Source organism: Pelodiscus sinensis, chromosome 3 (assembly GCF_049634645.1).
Source record: "Pelodiscus sinensis isolate JC-2024 chromosome 3, ASM4963464v1, whole genome shotgun sequence".
NCBI classification, from domain to species: Eukaryota; Metazoa; Chordata; order Testudines; family Trionychidae; genus Pelodiscus; species Pelodiscus sinensis.
The window spans coordinates 1,648,262-1,662,319 of NC_134713.1; the positions used below are offsets into that span (position 1 = coordinate 1,648,262).

At 53.3% G+C, this 14,058-nt stretch overlaps 1 long non-coding RNA gene across 1 annotated transcript; it reads right to left on the reverse strand.

The window, feature by feature from the left end:
• Positions 1-260: 260 nt before the first annotated feature.
• On the reverse strand, positions 261-13,512 carry LOC142828108 (uncharacterized). Its single transcript, XR_012903100.1, has 2 exons — positions 12,427-13,512; positions 261-2,206 (listed from the first exon to the last, which is right to left on the reverse strand). It is a non-coding gene; the product is annotated as an uncharacterized LOC142828108 (long non-coding RNA).
• Positions 13,513-14,058: the final 546 nt, after the last annotated feature.

Genomic DNA, 14,058 nt, shown 5'->3' on the forward strand with positions numbered 1-14,058 from the left:
AATGGGTTTTTTTCTGCCTCCCGTTGTCGATATTTCCTGGCCATGTGGCTAGCTACCTGTCGACAGATAGAGCAAAGCCTTGTGGGTAAGCATCCCACAATGCAGTGGGAAGGCAGAGCTGAGCCCTGCACTGAGGAATGCCGAAGCAGCACGTCCGTCTCTCCAGCCCTCCCCCGGCTGCAGCCACCTGCAGGCCGCTGGGTTCCTAGCAGGGCAGAACAGGAGCACTCCCATGATTTGTTCTTTGTTTGTTCCCCAAACAGAGTGTGACGGCGTGTCGGGGTTTCCACCCCGATTCTGCAGCCCCGTAGCAGCAAGAAACAGGCTCCACCAGCCAGTCGAACAGAGAGGGATTATTGCTTCTCCCGGATACAGCCCAGCACAGATGGGATGGGGCTACAGGAGTCAGGGCCAGGATGCCTCAGACCCTTTGAGATGAGTCCCTGGGCCCCTAGACTCCTAGCCCCCTCTTTAGTCTGTCTCCTTCATGGTTCCAGACAAAGACTCCCCTTCCCCCAACACTCCCTTCCTTTGTTCCGTCCCTTCCCTTAACTGGTAGGACCAGTTCGGTCACTGTCATGGGGGCCCTCAAGGTGCCCCCCGCTGGGCAGTGCTCACAGACAGAGGCCAGTAGGGGTCATCCACAGCCCACAGCCTGAGCATAGGAACCAGCAAGGTACTGACACTACATCACACAGAGCAGCTCACTCAGCTGTCAGACACTCCCCGGAGCTTTGAAAGGGGATGGGGGGGGAGGGGGGCGTGCCTGCAGGGCAGCAGAGATCACAAAACACTGAGCCCAGCCATCAGGGCAGGCATTGATGGATACTGGCAGAAGCCAGTTCTCTCCCCAAAACAAACAGTGGAGGCCGCATGGGTTGGCTGTGGGCTCCCCTGGTGGCTCAGCTCGCTGGAGAGGAGTACGGCTCCTTTCCTGGCCTGGTCCTACCCATGCTTATAAGAAGCTCACGGGAATATTTTAGGGAAAAAGGCAATACGCTGTGTTTATGAAGAATACAACAGGAAAGCTGCTAGCATAGGCCACCACCCACCCACCAATCGATGTGATAGCTACCAGGGTCTGGATCCTTCTGGCGGCCAACCAGATGGGTCACCGAAATGGGGCTCTCTTGGTCCAGACTGATGTTCCAGAATTTTAGCAAGGCGCACCCAAAAATCTGTGGCCATGCAGCCTTGGTTTTTTATAGCAGTTGTTCTTCACTGGGATCCATACGTTTTGCACCGTGATGCTGTCGTCGATTGCTGTTTGACGTGCGCATGTTTCCGAAAGTTGTTCTTCTTATATTACAGCTGCTTTGTCCCAACGGCAAGATGCATGCCTTATCTTTTAGAGCCATTAATTTGCCCTTTAGTTGCATTTTGATAGGGGTATTACAGCAGTCTCTTGGCACTTTTGCGTCTGTTCCTGGCTTTTCCCTAGAACATCTGGTTCGGCGATGGCTTTTATACTCCGGCTATGTCTAGACTTCAGGCTTCTTTTGGAGGAAGCTTTTTTCGGAAGAGTACTTCTGAAAAAACTTCTTCCGAAAGAGAGCGTCCACACTGCCAAAGTGCATCGAGAAAGCGATCTGTTTTTTCGAAAGATAGTGTTCACACTGAATGGACGCTCTCTCGCACGTAATCTGTGATTGCTATGGATGGAGTGACCACCAAGGCACCTGCGCTTTTTCCTCTTTCCTCTTCTTGCGAAAGAACTCCTTCCTCCCCGTCCACACACGCCTTTTTGCGAAAGAGGTTTACCAATGCCGGAAAACCCCCTCTGTTCTTTCGATTGTCTTGCGGAAGAATGAAGTTGCAGTGTGAACGTTCCTCAAGTTTTGTCGGAACAACATCTGTTTTTCCGACAAAACTCTACTGTAGACACACCCTCATTTTTTAACCCATGTCTCCGTTACACGCGCAAAGCAGGATTGGTGCTTTGGGTTTTTTGTGTTCCACAGACCCAATATGAATGTTGAAACGGGACCATCGAACTGCAGCGTTAAGAAAACAATCGTTCTACCCCCTTTCCTTATTACACAATACTCATTTTAAAGCTTAAGACAAAAACCACAGGAATTTATTTCTGCCTTGCAATCAGTTTCGGACACACCATTTCCGCTGGGGCTTCTTTATCAATGGCCAGGCAAAGATCCTTTCTGCTTTTGGAAAGGCTGGCTGGCAGGAGAGACGACAAATGATGGCCCTAAAACACAGCAAGACATTTAAGACCTACACGACTCAATTGTCATTTTTCGTTTTCATCCACACATGACCTAAAATAGGTGGGTTTTCTGCCCAGGAAACTGTCTTTACTGTGTGTGCAAGAAGGAGGCCTCGCCTGGGCCTTGCGGGCTTTCTGATTTCTCCAGCATGAGATGTTTCCTCCATTAACCGGGCCGCAGCCCCCCCCCGCCCAACCGCCTCTCCTTGCTTGGGAGGCAGGCTTCAGAGTGTCTAGACCAGGCATGTCCAAAGTCCGGCCCGCGGGCCAATTGTGGCCCGTGTTCCGGTTTAATACGGCCCCCCAGGTAATTTGGCAATATCTATCTTTTATGGCCCCCAACGAATCCATATGTATTGAGATGAATACATTGTAAAATCTCAGTTAATGTCAGTCGGTCTAAATCAGTTATAAATATATTTGGACACAACATGGATACTTGGTGTTATGTTCCTGTTCATATTTTTTGAACTTAAAAGTTGACAGACAACCTTTATTACCAATAATATGTAATGTACTTTACAATGTTCCTGACGTATATTTCAGCTTCCTGGATTTTTTTTTTCATCTGGCCTTCAGATATGAAAGGCAGAGTGATTTAACACCTGTGTAGATTTGTCATCCATGTGACGAAATGAAAAGTGTGCCGTTTGCAATAAACGTCGCATAAAATAGTTTATTTGCGTTTAATTTTAATGGTTCAAAGAATGTCAGGCAAAATGGTCGGCCCTCACGAATGTTCACTTCATCAAATCTGGCCCTCTTTGAAAAAAGTTTGGACACCCCTGGTCTAGACTTAAAACCCAGCCTCCTCCCCATTCAGAGCCGTTGGTTCTCCAGCCTGGTCCTGCTAGACCTGCCATCCAGGAAAATCTGAGCCTCGGAGAACCTACCCTCCAGCCTGGATTCAGAAAGTGAACCCGCTGCCCCCCCCCCGCCAATCACACAATCCCCCCCATGGATGTATTTCATTAAGGACATTAAGGAAGTCTCTGTCCCTGCCCGGAGCCGGGGGCTCTGCAGCAGCCCCCGCACTAGCCCAGGGGGGCCAGTCGTGACAACGGTTCCTCCGTGGCATTGTCCCCCCTAGAACGTCCACGTTCACATCCCACCCCGGGAATTCTGCTCCCCCATGGGACTCCCCGACTCCTTGCCTTGGTGCACAGATTGCTTGGTTGTTTCTGCCTGGCTTCGCCCCCCAGCATCGGCACAGTCCTTCCCCTGCCTGCATCGCCCACCTGACTACTGGCGCCTTCGGCAGTGACGGTCACAAGACGGTTTTTCTTGTAACCGTGATGGCAGGCCGGAAGCCATAGTGCCAGCTCAAGCCGCCTTCTGCAGCCAGACGAAAGAGCAGCAGCCATTAGCTGTAAGGCCTGGAGTCACAGCCTCACATGCCATCTAGTTTGTATTAAAATAGTGCCACATCCAACTGAGAAGGGGGCTTTGCCCTGATAGCCCCCCCCACTGTCACCAGATAAAGACACAGATCTCAAGATGGGTGAGGAAAACTTAAGCAACACCACGGCTGTGTCTACACTGGCCAGTTACTCCGGAAAATCAGCTGCTTTTCCGGAATAACTTGCCAGCTGTCTACACTGGCCGCTTGAATTTCCAGAAAAGCACTGACGATCTCATGTAAAATCATCAGTGCTTTTCCGGAAAAACTATGCTGCTCCCGTTCGGGCAAAAGTCTTTTTCCAGAAAACTGTTCCGGAAAAGGGCCAGTGTAGACAGCACAGATTTCTTTTCTGCAAAAAAGCCCCGATTGCGAAAATGACGATTCGGGCTTTTTTGCGGAAAAGCGCATCTAGATTGGCCACGGACGCTTTTCCGCAAAAAGTACTTTTCCGGAAAAGCATCCTGCCAATCTAGACGCGCTTTTTCTGAAAATACTTTTAACGGAAAACTTTTCTGTTAAAAGCATTTCCGGAAAATCATGCCAGTGTAGCCCATCTGTCTGGCAAGAAACTGCTTCTCCATAGAGAATGTTGTGGAATCCGCACTCTGTGATCATCCTCATTACATGTTCCTATTGTTTTTGGATCTCTGTCTGGTTTGTAACTGTTTCTGTCTGCTGTATAATTCATGTTGCTGGGTGTCAATCAATTAAGGTGGAGGGGTCTGATCGGTTAGGTCATTTTGTTATGATTGGTTAGTAAAATTATACTACAATCATTGGTTAAGGTCTAGCTAAGCAGGACTCAGGTTTCATTAGATAAACTGGGGTCCAAGGAGGAGACCAGGAAGAAGATGGGAAGTAACAGAAGCAGAAGGAAGGGAGCAAAGGCTGGAAGAAGACTGGGAACACCAAGAAGAAGGAGGGAAGACCTGAAAGAACTCATCTCCGAGACACAGCCTAACACCAGAGAGACAGATATTGCCTGGCCAACAGGGGAAGGCTGCCTGTATCTGGATTGGTGAGTATGACACCGTGTGCTTAGCATGTGTATTCCGCTTGCTTGGGAATTGTCTATCAATAGAGGAGAAGGATATTACTGTGTGAGGCTCTGTCTGTGGCTAAAGATCCTGCCAACCTGTGGGTTGTTACACCCTGAGCCCTAGGAATTGGGGTAGGGTGGGTGTATAAATTCACAGGGTTGCGCCTTGAGCCCTAGGAACTGGGTCATGGTGTGTCCCTGCAACATGAAAGGGATAGAGAAATTTGTGCAGGTAACACCTGTGCTCCCTCTCTCCTGTGACGTCCCTCCTGCTCGCCACGAGGGCCAGGCGGGAGCAGCTCCAGCCGCCTCCCCCACATTCTTGGACCCCCGAGGCCAGCTCCACCCCAGGGGTCTGTTTCCCTCCCCACATCCCATGTGAGCTGCTCTCTGCTCGTGAATGCCTCTCACTGGTCCGTCCTGCCCTGCCCCACCCCCGCCTCGTCCTCCCAGTCTCCTCTAAGAGAAGTCTCCCTCCGATTTACGTGCATCTCCGCACCAATCGGCTTTCCCCCATCTCTTAGTTTAAAATCTGCTCTACGGCCTTTTTAATGTTTAGTGCCAGCAGTCTGGTTCCACCCTGGTTTAGGTGGAGCCCATCCTTCCTGTATAGGCTCCCCTTCTCCCAATAGTGTCCCCAGTTCCTAATAAATCTAAACCCCTCTTCCCTACACCATCGTCTCATCCACGCATTGAGACTCTGAAGCTCTGCCTGCCTACCTGGCCCTGCGCGTGGAACTGGAAGCATTTCTGAGAGTGCCACCATAGAGGTCCTGGATTTCAGTCTCTTTCCTAGCAGCCTAAATTTAGCCTCCAGGACATCTGTCCTACCCTTCCTTATGTCATTGGTACCTACATGTACCACGACCACCGGCTCCTTCCCAGCACTACGCATAAGTCTATCTAGATGCCTCGAGAGATCCGCAACCTTCGCACCAGGCAGGCAAGTGACCATACGGTTCTCCCGGTCATCACAAACCCAACTATCTATGTCTCTAACGATCGAATCACCCACTACTAACACCTGCCTCTTCCTAACTGGCATTCCCTCCCCCTCAGAGGTATCCTCAGTGCGAGAGGATACCGCAGCATCCTCTGGGAGGAGGGTCCCAACTACGGGATGGTTTCCCTCTGCTCCCATTGAATGCTCTGTTCCCTTGAGACTTTCATCCTCCTTAAGAGCACTGGGGCTCTCGGACTGGAGGTGGGACAGTACTACAGTGTCCCAGAAAGTCTCATCAACATAGCTCTCTACCTCCCTTAGCTCCTCCAGTTCAGCCACCCTGGCCTCCAAAGCCCGAACTCGGTCTCTGAGGGTCAGGAGCTCCTTGCAACGGGTGCACACATACACCACCCGCCCACAGGGCAGGTAATCATACATGTGACACTCGACGCAATAAACAGGATAGCCCCCACTCTGCTGCTGGGCTTCTGTCTGCATTTTTCTAATGAATAAGTTTAAGTATAAACTGGGATTCTCTTTAAACCTCTGGAATATAGATTTTAAGAGTTATGTTTGTAAAAAGGTCCGAAGTCACTCGTGCCCTCTAACCTCCCCCTCTAAACTCCCTCTCCAAATCTCCTGTTAGCTGTTCCTGTCGCAAGCTCCCTGGTCGCTGAGTCACCGGCTTATATAGCTCTGGTAGCCCCTCCCCCTGACTGAGGCTCAGCCAATTAACAGAGGCTTCTAGGTTTCAAACTTTTTAGAAGCTCCTTCAAACAAACAAACAAACAAACAAACAAACAAACAAACCAACCAGACAAACACAAGCTCAGCACACTGCAAATAACTCCCCCCCACACAAACACACACTCCAGACAGCCACTTACCACAAGGGTCCCGTTTTTACTCCTCTTTTACCTGGAGAAATCCCTCTCCAAACTCTCCTGTTAGCCAATTCCGGAGGCTTCAAATCAGTAGGCAGCTGGCTTAAAACAATCAGAGGAAGTGTTTCGTCACACAGCGCAGAGCCAACCTGTGGAACTCCTTGCCAGAAGATGTTGCGAAGGCCGAGACTATAATAGGGTTTCAAAAGACTTTGATAAATTCATGGAGGTTAGGCCCATCAATGGCTATTAGCCAGGACATGTAGAGATGATATCCCTCGCCTCTGTTTGCCAGAAGGTGGGAATGGGTTAGGGTTGAAGGTGTTGGCCTTGAACCCCACTAGATTTGCATTGGAGTCGATGAAGCCGGGTGGAACCATGCCGGGGGCTCAGAGGGTGAAAATCAGCCCAGGTGCTAATGACCCCGCGCCGCTGGCCCTCTGCAGGGGCGTGACTCGCACCCAACATTTTAGAAGTCAGTTCCCGGCCCTCTTGTTGTCACACAGAGACGGTGTCACAGCTGCCTTCGCCAGGCCCCATTTCGGTCCAGGCTCCTCCCCGTCCACTCAGCGCGAGGTCCCGCCAGGCCTTTCTCTCTCTTGACAAGCCAGAGTCCTCGACTGACAGACGGGCTCAGATCCGTCCTGTCAGCCGGCCTGGCCCGCGAGGAGCTCAAGGGAGGTTTCTCCGTAGCTGTCAAACCCGCCCCGATTCCGGTGGCTTCAAATCGTCAGATTAGACTCCGGGGACAGCTGCAAAATGGGAGAGCCGTCCCGCGGGTCTCTGGGGGGGCTGCGTGTGGTCAGCGACCCCCGGGGCCCTCCTAGGGCAGGGTGTTCTTGCTGTTCCTGAGGGGCCCTTGGATGGAACTTTCCGTCGCACCCAGGAGCCCTTCCCCTCCCGCCAAGCCTTCTGCGGGGAGCAACGCCCCCGGTCCCCTCAGTTCCCATCTGGCCTGCGGGCTAGCGGGTCCCTCAGACGGGGCCTCAGCTGACGGCCCAGCAGCTTGTCAGCGGTTCCTACAGCCCTTCGGAGCAGGAGATCCAGGCAGGTCCCAGTGGTCGGGTTGGCAATGCCAGAGACCTGACATGGCCTGTGGGTCTGTCGCTGCTGAGGGGAACTGTGTGTTTTCCCCTCGTGACCTGCCCAGGCCTCCACACCCTGGTCTCCCGCTCCTCCCCAGGGCTGGCCAGGCTGCCAGGCCGACCCTGCAATATCCCCAGCAGGCCAGGCTGCCTTCACAGGCCTGAGGCAGCGCTTTGCTCTCCCTCATAGACTCACAGAATCCCAGGGCGGGCAGAGACCTCAGGAGGCACCGAGTCCAGCCCCCTGCAAAGCAGGACCAGCCCAACTCAATCATCCCAGCCAGGGCTTGGTCCAGCCGGGACATAACACCTCTAGGGATGGAGATTCCACCTAGGGTTACCAGATGGCTCCAACAAAAATACCGGACACACTTGACGTGACACCACAATCTACATTACAACTGATTTAGACAATACCGGACCGTTCTGTTTTCTCAATTAGTTTCCTGAACAGGAAGCTCAAACACTGGACTGTCCGGTTCAAAACGGAACACCTGACATCCCTAACTCCACCCCCTCCCTCGGTACCCATCCCAGGGCTTCCTCGTGTGTCCTAATCCCCAACCTAGACCTCCCCACTGCAACGTGAGCCCATGGCTCCTCGTTCGGCCATCTGCCCCCACTGAGACCAGCCTCTCTCCAGCCTCTTTGGACCCCCCTGCAGGGAGTTGCAGGCTGCTCTCAAATCCCCCCTCGCTCTTCTCTTGCAGACTAAACAAGCCCAAATCCCTCAGCCTCTCCTCGTAGATCACGTGCTACAGCCCCCCCCATGCTTATTGCAGCAATAGATAAAAAATGGACTGAAAACCCCAGCTGCAACCGAGGCAGACGACAGCTCTCTGCAACGGGGGGAGGAGGGGAGTTACCCCGCACGACATGCTCCCCGGGTGTTTGCCTGACTAGGATACCGGCGGCAGTACCAGCAATGCAGGTCTCTTTGGGGCGGGGGGCATTGGAAAGAGGCTAGCAGGGCCTGGGAATGGCTTTGGTGGGGCGATGTGTCTGGAGAAGGATCTGTGTACGGGGGGAGGAGGAATCTTGGAGGAGCCCGGAGAAGCACTTGTCGGGGAGGGGGGGGGGAAGAGGGGGGCTCGGGAAGGCGTGTTGGTTCGACCGCAGCTGCTCCGAAACGCGGCCCAGTCCAGCAGCAGCAGCTGCCGAGAGCAGCGAAGCGACGGCTCCGTGCAAGATTAATGCTTCCCGGCAGCGACGCTGCGGCATCCGAAACCCACAGGCCTCCCGTCACCCGTCGGACAGACACGTCCTCTTCCAAACAAACTTGATCAATGACTCCGCGGCTGCGGCATGTCTGCAGCCCTGCGGAAGGGTGCAGAGTCAATTAACTCCCCTCCCGAAAGGCGCTGGCATGTCGCAATGATCTCCCTCGCCAGACAGCAACGTAGGAGACAGCCCAGGGACCAAAATCACGGCGTGTTTTTCCATCCTCTTAAAGCGGCAGTGCGCCAAGCAGGCACATAATCATGAAATGAGTTTGAGGCTTTGTGTCAGGCATTGGTCTTTTAAAGGATAACAGCCTACTATAGCGTCTTCCACAGCCCAGAGCAGGGGTGGGAAACCTGTCGCTGGAGGGCCACATGCAACCCATCAGGGTTCAATAGTCAGGGATTAGGAAAATATTCCTAATTATGAGGCTAGCTCGAGTCTGGAACAGGCGTTCAAGGGCGTGCCCTTCGGTGGATGTTTTCAGGAACAGACAGGACGAACGCTGTGCAGGGATGGTCTGTCAGGGTGGGCTGGATGCGGTTCGCATCCCGGTTGATCATGTTCGTTACCCAGCTTTGTGTGAAATAAAGTAAAATATCGATGTGTGTCCAAAACCAAAGGTTTCAACCTTGTCTTTATTTATAGGGGAGGGGGGACTTTTTGGGGGGTCGGGGGCCTCTGACCCACAGAAAAATCAGTCAGGGGCTGCAGAGAAGTAAAACAATGACAAACACCCCCTCCACACCTCACTGACGTGGCCCCCAATTGAGACACCTTACTCCCCTTGAACTCCAGCCCCATAGCGGGGAAGGGAGGACCAAAATTCAGAGCTTCCTACAGGCCAGATTAACTATTCTGGGGTCCCAGGTTTTTGTAGATTTTGGGGGCCTCCTTAGCTCTGGGGTGGGGCCAAAAATGAGGAGTTCAGTGTGCGGGAAGGGGCTGCTGGAGAGTGGGATAGGGATGAGGGTACAGGAGGGGGTGAAGGTGTGAAGTCTGGGTGGGAAGGAGGGTGCAGGAGAAGGCTGGGGGTGGTGCATCTTTGTATGAGGTGGGGATGAGGGGGGCAGATCTAGGCAGGAGGTTGGTTGCAGGAGCACAATGAGGGGGAGGGGTCTGGGGAGGAGGGGGTGTGAGGTCAGGGTGCAAGGGAGGGTGAAGGAGGGGCCGGGGGTTCTGGGTGGGAGGTGGGGTGCAGGAATGGGGTAGGGGTGTGGGAAAGAGGGGGTGCACATTAGAACGATGGGGGTGCGGGCTCTGGGCATGGAGGAAGGGGGGCGTGTAACTGGGTCTGTACACCCCGCTGCTCCTCCGCACCACCCCCTGCTGCTCCCATTGGCCACAATTCCAGCCAATGGGAGCAGTTTCCTGCGCCGTGGTGCCCCCTGCTGGCGGGAGGGGAAGCAGCAGGGCACGGAACCGCTTCCTCCCGCTGCGAGCCACATCCGGCCCGTGAGGCTTGGGGCTCTCCCCAGCACTGATGCTCCAACCACGCGGGGTGGGGGCCTGCGGGGCTGGAATCATAGATTCATAGAACTGGAAGGGACCTCAAGAGGCCATCGAGTCCAGTCCCCTGCCCTCACGGCAGGACCAAGCACCATCTAGACCATCCCTGACAGGTGTCTGTCCAACCTGCTCTGAAATATCTCCAGGGATGGAGATTCCACAACCCCCCTAGGCAATTTATTCGAGTATTTAAACACCCTGACAGGCAGGAAGTTTTTCCTAATGTCCAACCTAAACCTCCCTGGCTGCACTTTAAGCCCATTGCTTCTTGTCCTGTCCTCAGCGCCCAAGGAGAACAATTTTTCTCCCTCCTCCTTGTGACATCCTTTTAGATACTTGAAAACTGCTCTCATGTCCCCTCTCAGTCTTCTCCTTTCCAAACTAAACAAGCCCAATTCTTTCAGTCTTCCCTCGGAGCTCCTGTTCTCAAGACCTTTCATCATTTGTGTTGCTCTTCTCTGGACCTTCTCTAATGTTGCCACATCTTTCTTGAAATGTGGAGCCCAGAACTGGACACAAGACTCCAACTGAGGCTTAATCAGCACAGAGTAGAGCGGAAGAATGACTCCTCGTGTCTGGCTCACAACACTTCTGCCCAGAATCAGGTTTGCTTTTTTTTTTTTTTGCAATAGCATCACACTATTGACTCATAGTTAGCTTGTGGTCCACTCTGACCCCTAGATCCCTCTCTGCAGGGCTCCTCCCTAGACAGTCGCTTCCCATTCTGTATGTTTGAGACACGGATTGTTCCTTCCTAAGTGGAGCACTTTGCATTTGTCCTCATTAAACTTCATCCTATTGACCTTAGACCGTTTCTCCAGTTTGTCCGGATCAGTTTGAATTCTGACCCTCTCCTCCAGAGCACTTGCAACCCCTCCCAGCTCAGTGTAATCAGCAAACTTAATAAGTGCCCTTTCTATGCTGTCATCTAAATCGTTGATGAAGATATTGAACAGAACTGGCCCCAAACCAGACCTCTGCAGAACCCCACTTGTTATGCCCTTAATAACTACTCTGAGAATGGTTATCCGGCCAGTTATGCACCCACCTTACAGTCGCCCCATCTAGGTTGGATTTCCCTAGTTAACTGATAAGAGGTCATGCGAGACCGTGTCAAATGCCTTTCTAAAGTCTGGGTGTACCTCATACACTGTCGGAATACCAGCAAGGGCTCCCTGCTGCCGAGGGGTGAGCCCCGAGTCTACGGCCCATTGCATGGGACCAAATTCCTCCCCCCTCCCTGCGCTGAATGTGCAATTTGTGTCTCGGGTTGGAGATTCACCCCTACAGTCATTGCCACCGGATGTTTCTCAGAAGCATTTGCATTCACCCCGGGAGCTGCCAGCCACCAGCTGGTTACCCCAGCAGGAGACGGGGAGGCCAAGACTTCTCCTCGCTGATTTCTTGGGGATCCTTCGCATTGGATTCCCAAATGAAGCCGATGGCTTAATAACCCTCAATTCTCCTGCCAGGCAGCTAATGTGCTGCAGGGAAGCTGCTGTGCTCCCTAATCACAGGGAAGAATTTTAACTAGTTACAGCAGAGGGTAAATATTTGTCCAGCGATACACAAGGAAATTGGCGTGCGCACAGAGGGAATTCATCCCTGTCCAAGAGACACTATTCGGATTCCTAAACCTTCCTTGCAGCAATTTAAACCCATGGCTGCTTGTCCTGTCCTGAGAGGCCAAGGAGAACCATTTTTCTCCTTGTTACCCCCTTTAGGTACTTGAGAACGACTGTCATGTCCCCGCTCGGTCTTCTCCTTTCTACAGAAAGCAAACCCAATTCTTTCAGCCTCCCCTCAGAGCTCATGGTCTCTAGACCTTCCATCATTTGTGTTGCTCTTCTCTGGACCTTCTCCAAATCTTTCTTGAAATGTGGTGCCCAGAACTGGACACAAGACTCCGACTGAGGCCAAAGTATACCTACCTGGCTGTCTGGCTCAGACGTGGTGTTTTCCTTTTAGTTGGCATTGGCTGGGAATTGAACCCACCTCTACAGCTGGGAAGGTAGCAATGCTTCCTACAATGCCACCAACACATATGCTTAACTCCCGTCTGACCAGCACAAAGGCTATTTTTCCTCCCTCTCCCTTCCTTTGGACTACAGTGACTCACCCTCTCTCCCAGGATGCCTTTGGTTTCTTGCCCCTGGTATCCCTCCCCATGCCAGAAACCGGCTGGCGCCTCCCCGCTGACAGCTGGATGCTCTCTGTGTGGTGGTGGAGTACCGAGGCAAAAATACCCATCTGTTAATGCTGGAAAATGAATCCAGTGGGAGGGCTCAAAACCTCAGAAGCAGGTATGGGGCCCGCTGAGGGTCTGTGCACAATCTTCTCTGAAAGATCAGTCTGCTTCAGCCCCACGGAAGATACCACCTGCCATGTCCCCCGTGCTGGGGCTCTGAAGGCTCGAGGGCTGCTGGGGGTGGCTGAGCAGCCAGTGGGATCTGTTGGGGGATATCTATGGGGCTGTCAGTGGAATATTGGGACTCTGGAAGTTCCCTGACGGTTGGAGGGTGTTGAGGGGCAATCAATGGACCGCTGAGGCTCCGAAGGTTCCATGGCGGTTGTCTGAGGGTCAGTCGGTAGAACACTGGGGCTCTGAAGGTTCCATGGCAGCTGTCTGAGGGTCAGTCGGTGGAACACTGGGGCTCTGAAGGTTCCATGGCAGTTGTCTGAGGGTCAGTTGGTGGAACACTGGGGCTCTGAAGGTTCCATGGTGGTTGTCTGAGGGTCAGTCGGTAGAACACTGGGGCTCTGAAGGTTCCATGGCAGCTGTCTGAGGGTCAGTCGGTGGAACACTGGGGCTCTGAAGGTTCCATGGCAGCTGTCTGAGGGGGTCAGTTGGTGGAACATTGGGGCTCTGAAGGTTCCATGGCAGCTGTCTGAGGGTCAGTTGGTGGAACACTGGGGCTCTGAAGGTTCCATGGCAGCTGTCTGAGGGTCAGTCGGTGGAACACTGGGGCTCTGAAGGTTCCATGGCAGTTTGGGGTGGTTGTGGGTCAGTTGGCGCAGTGGTTCCCAACCTTTTTTATGCTGTGGATGGCAAACCCATTCACAAGCTTGTGGTGGACTAGTAACATCTTATTTTCACATTTGGATATCAATTATGCAAAAAAGGAATATGAAAATATGCAAATTTGCTCCCTGGTGCCTAACACCCTTTGACCCCTCCCACCCCTACAACCCATGCCAACACCTTCTTGCCCTGTGACCCCCCCCATGCCCTCACCCAAAACTCCTTTGCCCCACCCCACCCCCACACTCCCCAGAGTGAGGCTGCCTTCTCTAGGGAGCGTGGCCATTACTGCCATGGGCAGGGGGAGCGGCCCTCCTCCTTCACACCCACTCCCTCTCTAAACGTGTCTCGTGCCCCCATGGGTTGAGGGGGGAACACGGAGCCCTGGCCGGCCTCCATTACCAAGGAGGGAGGACAGAGGGAGGCACCTCCCGCCCCGCCTCCTCCTGCCACCGCTTCAGTCCCCAAGGCTGCAAAAGCTGAGCTGCTGCGAACAGCCAGCCTGAGCTTCAATAGCCACCACGACCCTGCAGCCAGTGGTCCTTGGGCCGGCACCGATCCGTGGACCAGTGGTTGGGAACCACCGAGTTGGCAGAACCCTGGGGCTGTGAAGGTTCCATGACAATTGTCTGAGGGTTAGTCGGTGGAACCCTGGGGCTGTGAAGGTTCCATGGCAGTTGTCTGAGGATTAGTCGGTAGAACCCTGGGGCTGTGAAGGTTCCATGGCAG